This window comes from Nyctereutes procyonoides, unplaced genomic scaffold (assembly GCF_905146905.1).
Source record: "Nyctereutes procyonoides isolate TBG_1078 unplaced genomic scaffold, NYPRO_anot_genome, whole genome shotgun sequence".
Classification (NCBI taxonomy): domain Eukaryota; kingdom Metazoa; phylum Chordata; class Mammalia; order Carnivora; family Canidae; genus Nyctereutes; species Nyctereutes procyonoides.
The window spans coordinates 5699989-5708595 of record NW_026575136.1 but is presented as its reverse complement, the minus strand read 5'-3'; positions in this window follow the sequence as shown (position 1 = coordinate 5708595).

Genomic DNA, 8607 nt, shown 5'->3' with positions numbered 1-8607 from the left:
ACATATATTTTCTGCATTTTCATTTTTAAAATGTTTTAAATCTTGAGTTCTGCTATGTTGTACATCTTCCTGTAAATAGAATTAAAATTTATTTTCTTAAGATAAGTTCCCTCTAAAAGTTATCTGTTATTTTCCCAAGAATAATCACACACTTTAATGTTTGGGAATAGAGATAGGGAGAGTAAAGGCAGTTAAGTCAAAGTAGTTAAAGAGTTTGCAATGATTTGAACTCCTGCTGTATCACTTACTAACTGCAAGTGACATGCAATATACCCGACCTATCTTAGTTTTCTTTTTATTTTTTACTTTAGTTTTAAAATGAATGTTTGCATGCCACTTATATTAGAAGATTATTTATGGGGATGCCTGGGTTGAGTGGTTGCCTTTGGCTCTGAGTCATGATCCCAGGATCCTGGGGTTGAGCCCCACATTGGGCTCCCAGCTCAGCAGGGAGTCTGCTTCTCCCTATCCTGCTCTCTCTTGCAAATAAAATAAAATAAAATCATTTTTAAAAAGGTTATTTATGTAAATGCATGTAAAATACTTAGAGTTAGCACATACAGAGTATTCAATAAGCAGGATCTATGATGATGATGATGATAATGACAAGGGTAAGAATGGGGAAGAGGGAGGATTTTAACATTTTCTAACTTTGATGATCTTTGGAGCTAGATTTTCACTTTGACTCTATAAGACAAACTATATTTTAGCAGTTTTGGCTTAAAGTAATACTAAGCTAGAAGTGCATGTGTACTGGAAGAAGAAGGGGTTTCAGCATGAAGAAACAACTACTGAAGAAGGCAGGGAGATTCAGTGAGCACTCCAAGTGAATTAATTACTTATTGTATCTGCATTTTTCCTGAACCTATTTCCCTCTTGGTAGTCAGTTTGGTTCCTTCGTCAGTTGAATGAAGCTTATTTCAATATGTTGATTATCTCTAGTATATAAAATACAATAAACTCTGAACATGGTGTGTATCAAATGACTTTGTTTGTTTTAGCCTTGGGAACATAGAGAGAAAAGTGTATCTTACTCCAAACCAGCCAGTGGCAGGACGATGCGTTCATAGACTCTCTTCCTGCATGCCTCAGGCATGTGCCACTCATTAGGCAGAAGTCTTTGTCCAGTGTTTGTTTTTCCTCAGTACACTAGGCCAAAAAGATATAGATAGATATAGATATATAGATAGATAGATAAGATAGCAACATTTTGGTGTCCCATTGGGCAAAGTTAAACTGGTTTACTCTGTTGGTCCAGAGATTAACCCATGAGGCCTCACCAAATTGGGATTTCACTGAAAAATAATAATAAGACAAAAGTTGATTTACTAAGATGTAGCTGTCAGCTTAGTGTGATTCATTCAAAAACTTATTCTATAAATATATTGTTCAGTAATTAATACTTATAATGTTTCATCGGGGGTATTGAGAATATCCTCTTTGATACATTTTTAATAACATGATACAATATGTATGAAAGCATTTAAATTGGTACATTGAAAGAACACTGAATGAAAGCCAGGAAATCACCAATACATTTCTGTTTTTGCATCAAATCAAATCATCCTGTCATCTTGGGCTAAACAAAGGATATTTTACTCTTTCCTTATCTATAGACTGATGAAGTAAATGAGATAAACCATAAATATCTTCCTGGCTAGAAGTCAAGGAATATGTTAATAAAGAGTTCCGGTATATAGTAGTATTCCTATTTGCAGATGAAGAAAGGGAGATGAAGAGGATGTGGGTTACTTCTTTAGGTCATACAGTGAGTAAATAATAAACATGGGATTTGAGCTTGGGCATTTTGCTCAGTTTATCTCATACCATGAACGACCATGCTGGCAATAATGTAGAAGGTCAATTTAAAAGAACTGATCTGGAAAAAGGAATAGGCAAAAGGTTATTTTAGGATCTAGGTGATCAAAGATGAGTACTTGAAATAAGGTAGTAGTAGTGGGAGTAAGTATAAAGGTCATACATACAAATTATATTTATGAGAGAGAATTAACAAGCCTCACCATCCATTTGATACATTAAATGTGTGGTGAGGAATAGAGAGAAATCCAAGATGGCTTCAAGATCTCTGACTTGGGGACTGCATAAATGGCATTCTTCGTGATAGGGAATGTAGGAAATATAGGATGGGAGGGGCAAATGATTACTTTAGGGAAAAATCTCTCTTAAAGAGTGATAGGATTTTAAGATATATTGACAGATAATAGATCATTAGATTATAGTTAGACTATATGGAAATCTTCAGAAATATGCAATCTCATGGATGTGGAAATGACAATAAACTAGAAGCATAATTAAAATAAAAAGAAACTTCTGATTATCCCCTTGGAAAAACAGCAGTACATAAATAGTGGAAGAAGGAAGATAATTGAGGAAGAAAGAAACCATTATTGAAACAAGAAAATAATGAAGTAGGAAAGCTTTATAGAAGTCAAAGAGGAAAAGAGTTTCAAAGAAGAAAGTGTCAAAATTTTTACAGAGATTTAATATAACGTGCTGTTGGGATTTGAAAACTAGAAGGGTATTGGTGTCTGCAACAAGAGCAATTTCAGTGGATTGGTAGGGCCATACATCAGATTGACAAGAGTTAAGAATTGAATAGAAGATTTTAAAATCTTAAACAGTTTTGGAAACCTCATGGACCTATTAGGCTGGTGCTGCTGGGACAAATGCCCTGATAATGACATCAGAATTCTATGCCAACTAAAATCACACTGGTGTCATGGCCACTGCCTTTCTTTGAAGCCATACTGACTATTGCCAGTATTTTTTAAGGATTTCTTTGCCTAGAAAATTACATAGGACAGGCTGGAGATCAGATAAGACTGGTTTACTCTGTTGGTCCAGAGATTGACCCATGAGGCCTCACCAAATTGGGATTTCACTGAAAAATCTACAGCCATGGTAAAATAGGTATTTTATCAGCATAGCCATGACAAGTACAGAGTATGTTATATCAGATTTTGGTGTGAACATATAGCTTTATCAGTGTTACTGAAGACTCCTAGAATTGATTTAGAATAGAGAATGCCTCATTAGCCACTGACACATCATAATTGCCATATACTCTATTTAAATCTAGTTCTTGTTAGGGATGTCTCAGTGCTGTAATAACCCTGTCAGTCAATCTGCCACACATTCTTACATGTAGGAAGTTTTCTTGAAAACTTCAAGCTATTATTGAATACTGGGGTTTAGACATTGCCCTCCCTAGCAGGTTTTAGTGCTTAATAAGGAAGGACATTTTACTTGAACAACTTCTTTTCATTGTCTCTTATATGCATTTGCCAGTGGGCAAGTAATGGGGTGTAACGGTAATATGATGTTGGATTGAGCTACTGGCATAGCATCTGGAATCTAGTGTCATATCTGTTACTAACTAGCTATGTAAACTTGGAAAATCCCTGTAAAGTCTTGATAAATGAGGATCGCCAGGTGAAAGTCCCCAGGGACCATTCCAGTTCTAAAATGACATGTGTCTCTGCATGCCTCCTCTAAGACAGAGACAGGGATATTAGGTTTTCCAGAAATACCTTGGGTACTACTTAGTCTGTTACCACTGACATGATACCTTAATGTCATTTCCTTGGACTGGACATGTGCAGAAGATAAATGCTGGCTGAGTAACGTCCTTAACAGGATTTGTGTGTGAAACTGAGGAGTATCAACTGTGAGCAAAAACTGCAAAACTGAACATGTCAAGGGGATGCTGAAGGATAACTTCAAATAAGGTGGCACAGCGGTGAGCACGCTGGCAAAAAGCAGCAGCAAACAATCTAGCTCAGTACACCGAAAAGAAAAACCTCTCCAGCTTTTTAAACAAAATTCTGGCTTGCTGGGGTCCTTAAAGGTGGAGGCACCAGAACTTCAGGCCCTGTAAACAGTAGCAACCTTACACCAGAAGAGAATCTCTTCAAGAGTGTAGTGAGGTTAAGACTGCTTATAATCAGTTTCTAGTGTTGTTTAAAGAATCAGAGATCATTGTCAAGCATCTTCCTCAAACTCTTACTAAAATAGTGATAGCCATCTAGGTTCTCCTACCTGTCTGCATTTATCCTAAAGCATTAATGCAAGAGGTGCTGAACAAAGTGATTTGTATGTGCCCAAATTTCCTAAAACACATAATGGTCTAATATTAATCTGGCAGATGTAAATTCACGTGGAATGCCTTTTGGTACTACTACTAGGGCCAATGACTTTCATGAGAAAATTCTCTTTATAAAGTAATATTTGCTGTCCTTTATGTTATCCTCTCCCACTTACCCCCCACTTCTGGGTAAAGCATTTTTATTTAAAGAGAGATTCTTGTAGTTGCATTTCTGAATTCTTCATGGAATCCAAATTTCATAATTCTGACAGCGTCCTAAGTTTTTCTCAACTGAATATTTTGCCGCCCATTCCTGATTCCTTTTATTTCAGTTTATATCTCCCTACCCTCACCCAGAGTTCTCTACCAAGGTTCATATTGGAATCATCCAGATAGCACCCCACCCTGGAGCAGTGTTCTAGAAACCCTGGGGGAACCAGCAGCTCTGATTTTTGAAAATTCCCCAGTTATCCAAATGTTTCCTTGTTTGAAAACCATGACATATCTAAAAAGTTATTGGTATCTTTTATCTTTAATGTGTGTTGGAACTATAGTCTATTTCTTTGTGATTTATATGAGGTCCAATGATCTTTTTATGACTAATAGACTCTCCTGTTTTGGTGTTTTTAGTTTAAGAGGTACAGTGGTTTGATGTGTCTAGTGATCTCAGATTCAAGAGATAGTTCTGGCCTAGAATTCAACCAGGTGCCAAGAATTTTACTAAGTGTGTGTGTGTGTGTGTGTGTGTTTCATTATCTCATGTAATTATATCAATAACTCAAATCAAATAGGTATTATTATTCTCAGATTCAGATAAGAACACTTAAGACAAAATTCTATCATTAAAAACCAGATTTCTTGGCTAGTGATCTCTTTCATCAGTGTTATTTCCCAGGTAAGTATTAGAGTCAAGACTAAAAGATTGAAGCTTATTATTCCAGAAATGTTGCTTTGTATTTTCCTCTACCTTTGTTCTTCCTATAGTAAAATAGTAAAATAGGTTTATTACTTCCTGTCTACCCACACAGTCTAAAGATACTCTTTTATACTTTATTTTCACTGTGGGCATTCAACTACCTGACAACTTTCCTATCATCTTGAAAACTTGATCCTGGAAGACTTTGTCGTCCAAAGCATAATACTGTTTATCAAAGGGGTACTTTACCATTGCTGTTCTGTTTCTAGGGGGAGATAGACTTTCTTAAAGCCTTACCATGGCTCACATGCATGCATGCATGCATTCATTCATCCACTCACTTGTTTATTCATTCATTAATCATTTTGCAATGACAATTTAAAGGCCTTTGAAGAAAAGGTTTAAAGAGGAATTACATTAAATTCCCTATTTCATGTCCATTTATTCTTCCAAATACTGAAGTACATTAATAAGTAGCTATTACTAATAATGAAATCTACTTGCTTTGCCTCCAGTTATTTACAGATTCTATTTAGTAAATTCCAAAACTAAAAATAAAATTTACCAGTTCTGTCATTTCCAAGTTCTGGGATATTCAAGTTGATAAAATGCCTGTAGTCAGGCAGTCTTTGAACTGAGTAGCTAATTAAAACTCTAGGTTGCCTATTTAGCCAACAGTTGACGCATTCCTGAGATCTCAATAGTGACTTAGGCAAAAGACATTGATTTAGTCTCCCTACCAACTTCTTTATACCCCTTAATGCAATTTTTGGAGAGCGGCCACATATGATCCCAAAGACTGTCCAATTTGCTTTGTGACTTTAATACATTAAAAAAGCTCCTAAAACCAACTTTGGAATCTCTTTGTAAAGCATTATACAATTGTGGTTGTTTTTGTACTTGACTCCATGGGCTTTGCTGACTTGGGGGGGGGGGGTTGACACAGAAAAAAATGATTTTCAAATCATTTTTAAGCATGTATCCATTTAAACTGGAGAAGATGTTGATATTTATGTGAAAATCTTCTCAAGGGTCAGCAAATTAGTATTTGTTGCACATCGATTGAAGCTACCTGTATGCTATACTCTTATGTGAGGCAAGTTAGGAATTTCTCTTCTGTTTAACTGGTCTTTGTTTATTTCTATATCATTAGTATACTTTTTTAATTTGTATAGCTTTATATTACTCGGTATTGTTTTTTAGTTCTAATATCACCCCCCCACTACTCTTGTTAGTAAACATTGTCTTGGCTACTATTATGTACTTATTTTTTCCAAACTGATGTTAAAATTATTTGGTCATATTCCAAATGAAGAAATCACCTTGGAATTTAATTGGAATTCTAGAATACTTCAGGATAATTTGGGGAGAATGACATTCTTTATTTACAGACATAGTATGAGTTTCCATTGGTCAAAATCAAATGATGTAGTACTACCCTTCAGAAATTTGAGCAAATAACTGCAACTTCAGTTGTCTTTCAAATAAAATGAAATATATGTTTGAGACGTTTTAATATTTTCTTTTTTGATTATTGTTTTACACAGTCTCACATTTTAAACTATAATGAAAGATATATATGGGGTAATGTTTAGATTTATCTAAATTTTATAAATATATTTTACCCTTTTAAAAAATTAATTCGTGCTCTTTCCATAGAATTCAATCATTTATGGTATCAGCATTATTTCTCTTGATTTATTTAGGTTTTTATTTACCTCATTTTTTTTAATAATGAAGTTTTTTTTTTTAATTGAAGGAAAGAACCATAAATGTCTTAACTATTGCATCCTTGGGTCCTTGCACACTATTCACTATTTGCTACATAGAAGATGTTCAATAAATATTTTTGAAAACAATATTTAAACAATACATAGTTGGATCTAAAAATCCAACTTGAAAGTCAAATGGTTTTAATTGGAGTGGGGAAGGGCAGAGGGAGAGGGAGAGGCAGGGGCTCTCTGAGCAGGGGCTCAATTCTAGGACTCTGGGATCATGACGTGAGCCAAAGGCAGATGCTTAACCAGCTAAGCCATCCAGATGCCCCAATTATTTGTTTTTAATATATTTTATTAGACCTGAAAAACATTTATTTGCCCTCACTCCTTTCTTTTACTTGTTGTTACTAATCAAGTTTTTTTCTGTTTTCCTAGAAAGTGGAATTTTATCTTTCAATATAGATATATCTGTATGTATGTATGTATTTATATTTGCTAGTGCAATTTGAAAATAGGTCAAAATTAAAAACAAAACAAAACAAAACAAGACAGCATATATTAGCTGCCTACCTTTGTATAGAGTAAGAAATTGGAGGCACCTGAGGCACCTGAGTGGCTCAGTCGGTCGAGTGTCTGCCTTTGTCTCAGGTCCTGAGCCCCGGTTCTGGAATGGGCCCTGCCTCAGGCTTCCTGCTCAGTGGGGAGTCTGCTTCTCTCTCTCCCTCTGCCTCTCCCCCTGCTCCAGTTCTTTCTTGCTCGCTTGGTTCTCTCTCTCTCAAATAAATAAAATAGTAAATTTCTTTAAAAAAGAAACTGAAAAATTTTTTCTTTCTAAAATTCTGCATCATCTTTTTATTAAAGATTCCTGATATACTGTAACCAGACTATTGTCAGCATCCTGAAATAATAGATCAAGCATGAATTTTTATATTTATATTACATTTTCTAAACAGAAAAACTGCAATCTATTATTGTAAATATCAGAAACGTTTTTGAGGTTTCATTGACATTCTCTTACATTTTCTTTAAACGTTTCCCCCCACCCCCACCCCCACCAATCCATTGTACTTATCTTTTTACTTTGTGCTTCTAATTTTGTAATTCTTATATTCTACTTTCCATCTCTGGCTATCTTTCTTAAATGTGTCTGTATCTTGTGTCCCCAAGTAGATCGATTTGCTCCTTTGGGGGCACCAGTGAGTCTTGTAAAATGTGGCTAATGGACAGTGGATCTGGCCGGAACATCTGGCATCATTAAATAGATTAGCCATTAAATAGATCACATTGCAACAGGCTACCTGGGAAATACAAGCGAAGGGCCTGGCAGGATGACAGCAGGTGCCAGCATAATCCAGTTATTGGTACACTTGGAAGTCCTGGCATTATATCTCTGGTCTTCTGAACTGGACATTATAACTTGAAAAATTTAGGTAGTTGGCCCAAATCATTTAGATTGTTGGTGGCAGAATTTAATTTTTTTAAAATACGTATTTATTCATGAGAGACACACAGAGGAGAAGAGAAAACCTGGCTTCCTGTGGGGAGCCTGATGCGGGACTTGATCCCAGGACCCAGGACCCCAGGATTATGACCTGAGCCAAAGGCAGATGCTCAACCATTGAGCCATAGTAGGTGCCCCTGGTGGAAGAATTTAGAATCTATAAATTGCGGTAAGCAGTCCTGGGAGACATGGTACTGGGTCATCAGATTAACTGGTCCAGGATTCTTTAAATTATTATTTAAGATAAAGGACTAAACTGGGATGGGAACCTAGACTTTAGGTTGCTTCTGCTGTGGAGAATGGAGAAATGAGAGATATGATCCCAGTAGGTTTATTTAGAAATGTGAATGTAATAGATTCCAAAGTA